Here is a 13,949-nt window from a genome sequence, read left to right on the forward strand (position 1 = left end):
TGAAGAATCGTTGAAAGTTTTTCACTTGAACGATTTTCTTCTGATATGACAATCATTTCACTCCTATTTTTACGGACTTCTGCATTTAACTTTTTTTATTTTAAGTCGTTAATAAATAAGAATATCAAAAAATAAAAGTTTGAAATAGATCTGTTGCCAGGAAAAATGTTGTTTGTTGAAAAAAATACTGCTGCTTTGCTGTGAAGTCCGTGAAGTTGGTTTCTCTTCGTATGCATTGTTTTTTGTACTTAATACTTATTTGTTTTCACACACTTGTGATCAGAAAATCGTTAAACAGATCAAGGCTGTTTAAAAAGAAGTATCTTAGCTGAAGCTGTTTCCTTTTTTGTTGAAATAGAGCTCCTTTTTTAGAGTAAAAATATAAAAATAGTCTATTTTTAGTATGTCACGGCTGTTTTCGGTTTGAAAACATTTCACGACGGCTAGATCGATTAGTCAGTAGCTTTTAATCTCCCTAACTCGGAATCGTGTTTACAAGTCGAGACGGGGTGGAAATAATTACATCTGGCAAAGCGTGGTACGCGGTCGCCACGCTTGAAAAACAATCGGACCCTGTTTGTATTCAGGAATATTTGTCCCGTCACGACATGTCGACGTGCTTATCTGGCGAGCATAAATACCCGAGGGGCTGGATAAGCATGTAGGTACACAGCAGGACAAGTCCGAACTACAAGGACTTCGCCTATATCGGAAAATCTGCGAAGTCTCTTTCTCCGGTGGGAAAATGCGAGTAACCATCCCAAGCCAACCCAATACACCTACGTTATATATATTTCTACACATACACACATATATTTTTGAAATTTTAAATCATTAATAAGGTTAACTACAAAATAAAGTTCAGCATGTATTTTAAAATTACGAGGATTAATTAGAGGCTGTTGAGAGTAGTGTAGGAGTTTTTTAATATACAGGACATTTTATATACAGGGTGTCGCCTGAGCGGACTTCAGTAATTCAGGAGGTTATCCTAAACGCCAAATGGCACTAAAAGTTCCAATTGTCCACAGTCCGATTTTCAGTTGCAACCCACACATTTCAGTACAATCTGTCAGAAAACGATGCTGTGAAATTGTTAGTAAACCGTTAGACTGACCGTAAAACAGCTCGAAACTACATCTATAGAGGATTAATTTCTGCGTCGAATGAGATTAAAACCAGCCTGATCGGCCGAAGATTTCGTTTTTGGCGATTTTTCGAAGTTCGGAGGTGAAGGGATAAGAAAATTCACCTTTTCTGACATTTTTATCGAAAATTCACAACTTGAACTGTTTTCTGTTGGGTACCCCCTACTGAATGAAATAATGTACGAAAAATCTGGACAGCTAACCGAAGTTGTGAATTTTCGATAAAAATGTCAGAAATGGTGAATTTTGTGTACCTCTTCACCTCCTAACTTCGAAAAATCGCCAAAAATGAAATTTTCGGCCGATCAGGCTGGTTTTAATCTCATTCGACGTAGAAATTAATCCTCTACAGATGTTGTATCATCTCAATCTTAATCGTAAAACAGATAAATGTATAGAATAATTTTATTTCGATATACATTTATCACCTTTTCCTTTTCAGTCATAAATCAATAAGAGGAAAATACACTCCTTTTTTATGTATATTCTATTTCCAAAACGACCATCCCAATTAAAACATAAACTGATTACTAAATTTTTAGTAAATTGAGTTTCGAAGGGAAAAACCTTCTTTGGTTCTCTTCTCAAAATTCTTCATAAGATGAAACTTTTTTGTCATTTTGCATAACAATAAAAGACAATCTTAGAGAATGTTTGTGTTTAAAAATGCCGGAGAAATGGGAAGAAAATTAAAATAAAAAGAAACCCTTGTCAAAATTAAGTACCTGGAGCTAATATTGGCAACATTGGTCCTTGATGCTCGATTTGCTGCGTTTTAGATGAAATTTTTAAAAATTCTTTTAATATCAAAACTAACTGAAATATCTCATGTATTATTTAGAATTTTAATTGCCATGATAATGAAAATGATGAAAAATAATCGAAAGTTCGGAGTTAGAACGATTTTCTAGTTATATGGCGATCATTTTTCCCCATTTTACGTTCTACACATATATTTTTTTTTTTTAATTTTAAATCATTAATAAGGTTAACTGTAAAATAAAGTTCAACGTGTATTTTAAAATTACGCGCGTTAATGAAAGCATGTTGATGGTAGTGTAGGCTTTTTTTTTTTTATAAACAGTACGTTTTATATACAGGGTGTCGCCTGAGCAGACGTCAATAATTCAGTAGGGTATTCTAAATACCAAATGGGACAAAAAAGTTTCAATTGACCATAGTCTGATTGTCAACAATGTCCTTTTTGAACATTAAATTTTATTTTTAGAACCGATTGTATTTTCCTATGTTCGATTTTGTACAGAGTGGTTTATTTTTTCTTGCATCATCCCAATGGCTAATTTAAAAAAAAAATTGTTTTTGACCGAAAAATCCAAATTTTAGCTTTTAAACGTTATCGTTACAATGGAAATAAGTGACATTTGAGAAATTAAGTATGTTTTTTAAAGTTGATTAGTAGATGAAACACTTCACAAAGCACCATATCCTCAGTATTTACAGAACCAAAAAATCTTAAAATTTAGACAAGAATTTTGTAAAGTAGTAAAAGAATATGCTCTAATTGATTTTGTATTTGTGCTTAAGATTGCAATAAAAGAATTTAAAAACATAATAAAGACAATAGACATTGGGGTAATATTTTTTATGTGTAAATATACATAAAAAAAAAGGAAATATCAAACCCATTGTCTTCTGTCTTTATTAATTTTTTAAATTCTTTTATAGCAACCCACCTTTTGAATTTTCCCTCCTTTTTGCCATTTTTCAACTGTCGTGTAATCGGGTTGGATTCTCGACGACAAATGAAATGGCCACGAAGAGCTTTAGTGAAGTACACTTCATTTTAAATCATTAAATTCACTAATTTCGTGGTCCGCTTGACCAATTAATATATTAAAATTAATTAAGGTTTTTAGTTGAGATAAAAAATTCAATGGCACGAGCGGGATTAAAAAGGTGAGGTTGAGATGGGAAGTTGGTGCCCGAGTGGATCGAGGTCTCGATAGCTCAAGTGGTAGAGCACCTGCGTATCTAGCCGAAGGTCGTGGGTTCGAATCCCGCTCGTGCCATTCTTTTTTATCTCAACTAAAAACCTTAATTAATTGTAATATTTCTTTCAATTATTTCTAATTTTAAAAAAATTTGTAAAAAGTGCCATCCAAAATGTAAAAAATAGAGCAATAAGGGCCAATATTTGTCAGCACTGCATGTACATCAGTAAAACTTTGAATTGAATTGAATCTTACCTACACACAATTACATATTATGATTGTACATACACATATGATGTTTAATTTTATGTTGAAGAATAAGGGATGAGAACGATTTTAAAGAAATCTTCAGCCTGTTTGATATAAACAGGTGTCCCCTTAAATTAAAAGAGTTTTATGTCAGAAAACCCGACCTAGGAGAGTCTATTGAATATAAAGCCCGAGAGCAAGGGCCGTGACCATTTTAATTACAGAATTAGGAGAGTAAGGGTGAAGAGATTAAAAAGGAGGAGAAGGAGGAAAAATTATTTAACGGAGGGGTGAAATATCGATTAAGGAATGGGGAGGGCCGTTGACCATTTTATAAAAGGTTAGAAAACTTTCTCATGTCCTTTTTCTAATGAAATATTCACTTTCGCGACACGAAAACAAAAACTGTGAGACAAAAAAAACCTGGGGGCTTTTAAAATTACATTAAATGAACTGAATATTCGGTCATTTATTATTTTTAATAAATAAATAAACAAAATAAGAGTATTTTTTTAGAAATAGTATTTTTTGACGATGTCATTACAATGAGTTGGCCAATTTGGTCAATTTCATTGAATTTTCTAACGGAATTGTAATTGTATTTATTTACTTAACCTGTATTGCTAAGGAGTGAGAATATCCTAAATGATTTATTAATTGTGCAAGTACGATATTATTTATTTATAAGTAATCAGAAATCGTGATAATAAGATCGTGTTTGTATTGCATTATCGATGTTTTCAGAAATAAAAATTATTTTAAAGATTTATTTTCAATTTATGAGAGTTCAACTAATCTCGCTCTTTGTCTCTCTCTCTCTCTCTCTCACTCTCTCTCTCTCTCTTTCTGTTTTTCTCTCTTTCTTTCTCTCTTTCTCATTCTCTCTCATTCTCTCTCTTCCTCTCTCTCTTTTTCTCTTTTTCTTTCTCTTTCTCATTCTCTCTCTTTTTCTCTCTCTTTCCCTTTCTCTCTCTCTTTCTCCCTCTCTTTCTCTTTCTCTCTTTTTTATCTCTCTCTCTCTTTCTCTCTTTTTCTTTCTCTTTCTCTCTTTTTTATCTCTTTCTCTCTCTTCTTCACTCGCTCTCTCTCTTCTTCACTCGCTCTCTCTCTTTCTCTTTCTCTCTCTCTCTCTCTCTCTCTCTCTTTTGTCTCCCTCTTTCTCTTCCTCTCTCTCTTTTTCTCTCTCTTTCTATTTATCTCTCTCTTTCTCTTTCTTCCTGTCTCTCTCTTTTTGTCTCCCTCTTTCTCTTCCTCTCTCTCTTTTTTTCTCTTTTTCTCTTTTTTCTATTTATCTCTCTCTTTCTCTTTCTCTCTCTTCCTGTCTCTCTCTTTTTGTCTCCCGCTTTCTCTTCCTCTCTCTCTTTTTCTCTCTTTTTCTTTCTCTGTTTCTCTCACTTTCTCTTTCTCTCTTTCTCGTTCTCTCTTTCTCTTTCTCTCTTTCTTTCTCTTTCTCTCTTTATCTTTCTCTCTTTCTCTTTCTCTCTTTCTCTTTCTCTCTTTCTCTTTCTCTATTTCTCTTTCTCTCTTTCTCTTTCTCTTTCTCTCTTTCTCTTTCTCTATTTCTCTATTTCTCTTTCTCTCTTTCTCTTTCTCTCTTTCTCTTTCTCTTTCTCTCTTTCTTTTTCTCTCTTTCTTTTTCTCTCTTTCTCTTTCTCTCTTTCTCTTTCTCTCTTTCTCTTTTTCACTCTCTTTCTTTCTCTTTCATGACTCTTTTTCTATGTAACTATCTACACCGCGTATCCTTTGTAGTTGAATTTCTCTTGAACAATAACGCTATCAAAAAACAAAAAGTACGCATTTAATGTTTTTTGCTCTAGTTTGACCAGTCTGTCTCTCTTTCTTATTCTTGATAAATTTGTCTAGTCTCACTCCTTTCTACCCACTTTTCACTTTCTATCTTTCTCTAGTTCTCTCTCACTTTTTTTCTCTTTGCCTGTCTTTTTTTCTTTTTGCACTCACGAAACATCTGCCTGGTCATTTGGTCTTTCTTTGCCAACAAAACAAACGAACGTATGTATAAAAAATGTACGTATAATCTGAAAGGTATGAGATAAAATGAGATTGAAACTTTTTGTTTAAAAAATGCAAAAACACATAATATAAAACATGATATTAATTAATTTATGATTACATGATTTTCTGATGGTTTTAGATATGTTTTTTTGAAAGTAAGAAAACTGGTCGCAGAGAAAATATTATTTGGAACATTATTATTCAGAAAGAGAGAGAGAGAGTGAGAGAGTGAGAGAGAGAGAGAGAGAGAGAGAGAGAGCGAAAACAGAGAATAAATTAATGAATATAGGTCACGAACGACGAGGAGGGAGATATTAAAAGTAATACAAAATGAGAAATTAAAGAGCAGTTAAGAATGCATAGAAACAAAGGGAAATAGATAGACCAGGCAAGTGTATCGAAAGTAAAAAACGGTATAGAAATTGAAAAGTAAACATATATATAGGTAGATAAATAAATAGGTAGATAAAGTGAGATAGATATAGATAGATAGTTAGTTAGATAGATAGATAGATAGATAGATAGATAGAAATATAGATAGATAGATAGATAGATAGATAGATAGATAGATAGATAGATAGATAGATAGATAGATAGATAGATTGATTGATTGATTGATTGATTAATTGAGGGGGGATAATAAATAAATGAATATAGATCACGAACGACGAGGAGGGAGACATTAAAAGTTATATAAAATAAGAAATTAAAGAGCAGTAAAGAAGGCTTAGAAACAAAGAAAGAAGTAAGTAAATTGAGAAGTAAACAGATATATAGATAGATAGATAAATAAATAGGCAAATAAAGTGAGAGAGAGAGGGAGAGAGTGTGTGAGAGAGAGAGAGAAAAAAACAGAGAATGAATGATTGAATATAGGTCACGAACGACGAGGAGGGAGACATTAAAAGTAATATAAAAATGAGAAATTAATGAGCCTTCAGTAAAGAAGGCGTAGAAACAAAGGGAAGGAAAAAGAGAGACCAGACAGGTGTATCGAAAGTAAAAAGGGAGACAGACAGGTATAGAAAATGAGAAGTAAATAGATATGTAGATAGGTAGATAAAGTGAAGGAGAGAGAGAGCGAGAGAGAGAGAGAGTGAGAGTGAGAATAGTGAAGTATTATTCGTCAAGTACAGTCGATCATAAAAATGGTCTAAGTTAATATGCAAAATAGCATTGAAGTTTTGAGTCAGAGTTGGTCTACAACAAAGTCGTAGAAAATATTTCATTTTATAGTTTATAGTTTCGTCGTAGTAAAGACGAGACCATGAAATTTATAGGACATGAATTTTTATATAGAACATTTGATATTTTACATCTAAAATAAAAGATTCCTTGTATGAAAAAGGGTTATAAATATATACTTAATATTTATATGAGTTTAATAATAAAATTCCCTTCCTGGCTTCGACTTATATATCAGATAAGCCGAAAGATTTCCAGCTTGTTCAAGTATATGCCTTAAGACTCCTCAACTCTGGATCAATAAGTAATAAAAGTCCCTCGACTGTATATAACTTGTCTAGATCCACATCCCCCCGCAGAGAATTAAGTCCATCCTCGGAACGGTTATGGTCCTGGAATAATTGTTGGGCCGCCACCCGATACCCGGTTTCCCAAAGGGATTTGACGGAATATCCCTCCAGGACGTATCCCGGTTTAATACTCAATCCCATAAAAAATCCAATATCCAGCCCATTACACAGCCGCACTACGTAAGCGGTGAAAGAGAAAATTTACCAAGGATAGACGCCGCCGATAATGGCGGCGGGGGAAAAGTCGGATTTCAGGTAATAAAAATAGAGCTTTTCTCGTCCTAGGCGTAATCGCAAAAATTAACACTGTGACATATGTACAACAGCCAGGATTTGGACAAAATTTTAAGGGCCATGAATTTTTAAGTGGAAACATTGGACATCGGAAAAAAATTTAACCCAGCTAATCCAGCCAAAAATGTCTATTTTTTTCATTTGCTATAAAAATTCCTATTTAAAAGGTGCGTAAAACGATTCCGAAGTGTTATGTTTAATAACATTTTTAAAAATTGAATGGTAGAACACATTTTCCCTTTTCTCAGTGCTTATGAGACAAAGTTTTAAATTTTTCAACCTCATCGCAGAAAGTATTTATCGCTTGGAACTTACAACATCCAGAAATTGTAAGTACATTGATCTTTGGTAAAAAGCTCTCTCTATATCCCAGCCTAACAAAACATTAAGAAACAGGCCCAAATAACTGGCCAAGAATGCCATACACTTTTGACATTTTTTTTACGAGGGTTCGCAACAGCAGAGGTGATAAAAACCCCCAAGGTGCCGCAGGGCCGCTGGATTCGAACCCCGGACCTTTACCTTACAGTGATGAGCGCCGTGTAAACACCTAAACCGTTGCGGCCACCGACGCCCTTTACATTACTAAACCACAAAAACATTGCAGGCACTGACTCTACCACGGCATACGGATTCATTGGCAATCTTAGGAGCAGTTAAAACATAAATTTTTCACAATACGCATTATATTCACTTAACAAATTAAAATCTAGCGGTCATAGATTAACTTTCCGACAGGATCTGTCTCCATGCCCAAGCCCAATCCCTTATGAAACTGGCACACATCAATGTGTCACAATCGCAGTGGCTAGAGCTAGACAGACAAGTCTAAAGAATGAAAGATACATGGATGGACAACTTGAGTGATTTAAAGACAGAAAGGGAGCCAGATGTCGGTTGACCTTAACTCTATTTAAATTAGTATACAGTAAGTATTTCAGGCATTGAATCACCTGGGACAGAGGAAAAATAAATGGCCTGATGGTATTCCATCAATTATATTAAACAAATGCAGATTTGTCCTAGCCTATCCCCTACAATACCTATCCAATCTGTCATTACAGGAATGTTCCCTGTGCAATGGAAAACTAGTTACGTTGTACCTTTTCATAAAAATGGAGATAGAAAACTTATAAATAATTATAGGACTATAAACAAATTATCCGTGATACCTAGGTTATTTGAAAATATAGTTTATAATAAAATAAGTCCATTGTTTAAAAATTTAATTATATTCACTAATTTCGTGGTCCGCTTGAGCAATTAATATATTACAATTAATTAAGGTTTTTAGTTGAGATGAAAAAAAGTTAATGGCACGAGCGGGATTCGAACCCACGATCTTCAGCTGGATACGCCGCTGCTCTACCACTTGAGCTATCGTGACCTCGATCCACTCATCAACTCCCCATCTCAACCTTACCTTATTAGTTTTCCCTCCTTTTGCCATTTTTCAATTGTCGTCGAGAATCCAAACCGATTACACGACATTTCGACCCGAAGCCGAAGGTCTTGGGTTCGAATCCCTCTCGTGCCGTTAACTTTTTTTCATCTCAACTAAAAACCTTAATTAATTGTTATCGTTACAATGGAAACACCATATATCCTCAGTATTGACAGAACTAAAAAATGTTAAAATTAAGGCAAGAATTTTGTAAAGTAGTAAAAGAATATGCTCTAATTGATGTTGTATTTGTGCTTAAGATTGAAATAAAAGAATTTTAAAAAAATAATAAAGACAATAGACATTGGGGTAATTTTTTTTTATGTGAATGTATACATAAAAAAAGAAATATTAATCCCATTGTCTTTTGTCTTTATTATTATTTTTATGCTTTTATTACATCCTTAATGTACAAAATCAATGTACAAAATTGAACATAAGAAAACACAAGAAGTTCTAAAAATTAGATGTTCAAAAAATACACTTTGTTGAAGAATATATGCTGAGCATCGTTTTTTGACAGATTGCACTGAAATGTCTGGAATACAATTGAAAATCGGTCTATGCACAATTGGAGCTTTTTAGTCCCATTTGGGGTTTAGAATAACCTCCTGAATTATTGAAGTCCGTTCAAGGGACACCTATAAAATCTCCTTTTTATGGAAAAAAAAACGCCTACATTACCATCAACAGCCTTTAATTAACACTCGTAATTTTCAAATAAACGTTCAACTTTATTTTTCGGTTATCGTTATTTAATGATGAATAAAATTTAAAAAAATCTTATACGTAGAAATCCGTAAAAATTGGAAAGAAATTGTAGACATATAACGAGAAAATCGTCCTAATGCCAAACTTTCAATTATTGTTCACCACATTCATTATCAGGACAATTAAAATTCTAAATAATACACTAGATCTTTCAGTTAATTCTAATACTACAAGAATTTGTATTTGTGCTTAAGGTTGCAATAAAAGAATTTTAAAAAAATTAATAAAGTCAGAAGACAATGGGGTTGATATTTCCTTCCCATCTCAACCCCACCTTTTGAATTTTCCCTCCTTTTTGCCATTTTTCATTTTTCGCTCGTGCCATTGACTTTTTTATATCAACTAAAAACCTTAATTAATTATAATATATTAATTGGTCAAGCGGACCAGGAAATTAGCGAATTGAAAGAACTATTATAATATATAGAATTTTAATTTATGACGAAGGTGATGAAGAATCATTGAAAGTTTGGCACTGGAACGATTTTCTTCTGATATGACAATCATTTCTTTCCTATTTTTACGGAATTCTACATTTAAATTTTTTATTTTAAGTCATTATTAAGTAAGGATGACTAAAACTAAAGGCTGTCTGAAATAGATCTGTGTTCAGGAAAAAGTTGTTTGTTTAGAAATATTGCGACTTTGCTATGAAGAGCCTGAAGTTTTTTTCTCTTCCTATGCGTTGTTTTTTGTACTGAAAATTGATTTGTATTCATGTATATATATATATATATATATATATATATATATATATATATTATTTGGCTTTGATTCTGATGATAAATCATAAAACAGATAAATAGATAGAATAATTTTATTTCGATATACATTTCTCACCTTTTCATTTTCAGTCATAAGTCAATAAGAGGAAAATACACTCCTTTTTTTATGTATATTTTATTTCCAAAACGACCATCCCAATTAAAACATAAACTGATTACTAAGTTTTTATCGCGTAAATTGAGCTTCGAAGGGAAAAACCTTCTGAAAAGTTGTGCTTTTATATTTTGGTTCTCTTCTGAAACTTCTTCATCAGATGGAACTTTTTTTTTCATTTTGCATAACAATAAAAGACAATTTTAGAGAATGTTTGTGCTTAAAAAGACCGGAGAAATGAGAAAAAAATTCAAATAAAAAAGTGTTAATTTTGTTACAATTTAAATTTGTGTCAGAAAATTTATGAATAATTATTAAAACGTTTTATTATATAGTGTCATTCGAATATATGTAGGCAGATAAATAAGTGCTACTTAACTACCCACCTATCTGTCTATCTATTTCTTTACGTATCTTTCTATCACAGTAAAAAAAAAAAATTAAAAACATAACAACTATTACACACGTATTTTTCGTTCGAGTGAGAGAGAGAGAGAGAGACTGACAGACAGACAGACAGATAGAGGCAAAGAAAAACCAAATGACCAGGCAGATGTTTCATGAGTGCAAAAAGAAAAAAAGACAGGCATAGAGAAGAAAAGGGAGAGAGAGAGAGAGAGAGAGAGTGAAAATTGGTTAGAAAGGAGTAAGACTAGACAAATCTATCAAGAATAAGAAAGAGAGAAAGATAGGTAAAACTAGAGTAAAAATATTAAACGAGTGATTTTTGTTTTTTGATAACGTTATTGGTTCAAAAGAAATTCAGCCCGGGGCATCTACAAAGGACACACGGTTTACATTAGATAAATAGATAGATAGAAAAAAAGTCAGAGAGAAAGAGAGAGTGCGAGTGAGAGAAAGATAAAAAGGTAGAGAGAGGATGATGGAGAGGGAGAGGGAGAAGGAAAGAGAAAGTAAATGAGAAAGAGAGAGAGAGAGACAGACAGATAGACAGACCGACATACAGACAAACAGACAGATAGAGGGAAAGAAAGGCCAAATGACCAGGCAGATGTTTCGTGACTGCAAAACGAAAAAAGACAGGCGTAAAGAATAAAAGTGAGAGAGTGAGAGAGAGAGAGAGGGAGAGAGAGAGAGAGAGAGAGAGAGACAGAGACAGACAGACAGACAGATAGAGGCAAAGAAAGAGCAAATGACCAGGCAGATATTTCGTGAGTGCAAAAAAAAAGGCAGGCATAGAGAACAAAAGTTAGAGAGGGAGAAAGAGTGAAAATTGGGTAGAAAGGAGTAAGACTAGACAAATCTATCAAGAATAAGAAAGAGAGAAAGATAGGTAAAACTATAGTAAAAAATATTAAACGATGAATTTTTGTTTTTGGATAGCGTTATTGGTTCAAAAGAAATTCAGCCGGGGGCATCTACAAAGGACACACGGTTTACATTAGATAAATAGATAGTTAGATAGAAAAAAACCCACAGAGAAAGAGAGAGTGCGAGAGAGAGAGAGAGAGTGAGAGAGAGACAGACAGGCAGATAGAGGCAAAGAAAGACCAAATGACCAGGCAGATATTTCGTGAGTGCAAAAAGAAAAAAGACAGGCATAGAGAAAAAAGTCAGAGAGAGAGAGAGAGAGAGGGAGAGAGAGAGAGAGAGAGAGAGAGAGAGAGACTGACAGACTGACAGACAGTAGACAGGCAGACAGACAGATAGAGGCAAAGAAAGACCAAATGACCAGGCAGATATTTCGTGAGTGCGAAAAGAAAAAAGACAGGCATAGAGAAAAAAGTCAGAGAGAGAGAGAGAGAGAGAGAGAGAGAGAGTGAGAGAAAGGTTTGAGACAAGACAAATCTATCAAGAATATGAAAGAGAGACAGATAGGTGAAACTAGAGTAAAAAATATCAAACACGTATTTTTTGTTCTTTGATAGCGTTATTGGTTCAAGAGAAATTCAGCCCGGGGCTTCTACAAAGGACACAAGGTTTACATAGGTAAATAGATAGACAGAAAAAAAAGTCAGAGAGATAAAGAGAGAGTGCGAGAGAGAGAAAGATGAAGAGATAGAGAGAGGGTGATGCAGAGGGAGAGGGAGAAGGAAAGAGAAAGTAAATGAGAAAGAGAGAGAGAGAGAGAGCGACAGACAGACAGACAGATAGAGGCAAAGAAAGGCCAAATGACCAGGCAGATGTTTCGTGACTGCAAAACGAAAAAAGACAGGCGTGGAGAATAAACGAGAGAGAGAGAAAGAAAGAGAGAGAGTGAGAGTTGAGAGTTGTTATCAAATTTTATTAAAGTAATATAACTCTACAAGTACAGTAAAATGACAATAGTCTGGGAATAATAATAATACAAAAATTTCGTCTCAACCAAGACCTTAGAAAAAAAGTATAATTAATTAAAATAATGAAAAAATTAATTTGTCCGAGATCCGTAGTACAACAGCTTGAAAAAACGTTACTTTTCCAATGGTAGTTTTCATTTGGTAGGTCAACGTAAAAATGTCCGCCGACCGTCCCAACAGGTCATTCCACTCGTAGACCATCGCCATCATAAGGGGATTTTCGGGATTAATTTCCGCCAATCCCCGTCCCATGAGAGGTCGAGGGGGGACCCGGCTACAATTAATGACACTTGGCCCCGAGATTAATGGCCCGAGGGTTTTTGTCTCTGATCAGCAAACCGTTAGCCACTGATTGCTTTGAGCCCGAGTGATAAACTATCTCGGATACCCGAGTTTTTTAATAACGTATTCGCCGGTTTGTTTGCCCTTTTGACACCAACGACCCTTACGCGTTCACTTACCAAACACAAAAACACACACAAAATTTTGCGAGAAAAAGCTGCATTGGATAGATTTGATACATAACGCCTGATTATATCATATGGGTTACTAATCTGCTGTATCAAAGCTCAAAAAATCCAAGCAAACATTAAGCAGCACACAAAGAATGGCAAACCTACATAGAGGCAATGAAAACTTCAACGTCGATTGCGCTAAAAACTTTCTGGAATGGACGAATATGGAAATATTTATACAAAGAAAAGGGAGGAAAAGCTCATTTCGGCTTCAGAAACAATCGACCTGAATGGGAACTAAACATTGCGGGCACACAGTAATAATTAATAAAATCGGACACCCATATTTAAAAATTGGGACTGGCTACTCCCGGATGACCCCGGAATTTTTACAAGTACAGAGAATGAGTAAAAAAGAGAGAGTAAGATAGATAAATACATAAATAGATACACAGACTATATTAGATAGATAGTAAATTAATAAATATTTTCGCTGGATCAAGAGAGCGAGTGAATGAATGAGAGAGAGAGAGAGAGAGAGTGAGTGAGTGAAGAGAGATGGGAAGGAGAAACCAGACAGATTTATTAAAAATGAAAAAGGAAGTTCGAGATGTATAGAGAATGGGGGAAAGAGAAAGAGGAAGAAGAGAACTTCAGAGCGACAGATATACATGGTCTCCTTTTTAGATGTTCCGGCTGAATTTGTTTTGAATTAATGACGCTACAGTTGAGAGGAGAGAGAGAGAGAGAGAGTGAAAGAAAGAAAGAGGAGAGAGAGAGAGAGAGAGAGAGAGAGGGAGGGAGAGGGAGAGGGAGAGGGAGAGATCGAATAGTACAGAAAATGTGGGAAAGAAAGAACGAGAGAGATAGGGAAAGAAGGAAGAATAGGAAGATCTAATTGTTGCTTTG

Source organism: Cimex lectularius, unplaced genomic scaffold, assembly GCF_000648675.2.
Source record: "Cimex lectularius strain Harlan isolate CLEC.00 unplaced genomic scaffold, Clec_2.1 scaffold311, whole genome shotgun sequence".
Taxonomy (NCBI): Eukaryota; Metazoa; Arthropoda; class Insecta; order Hemiptera; family Cimicidae; genus Cimex; species Cimex lectularius.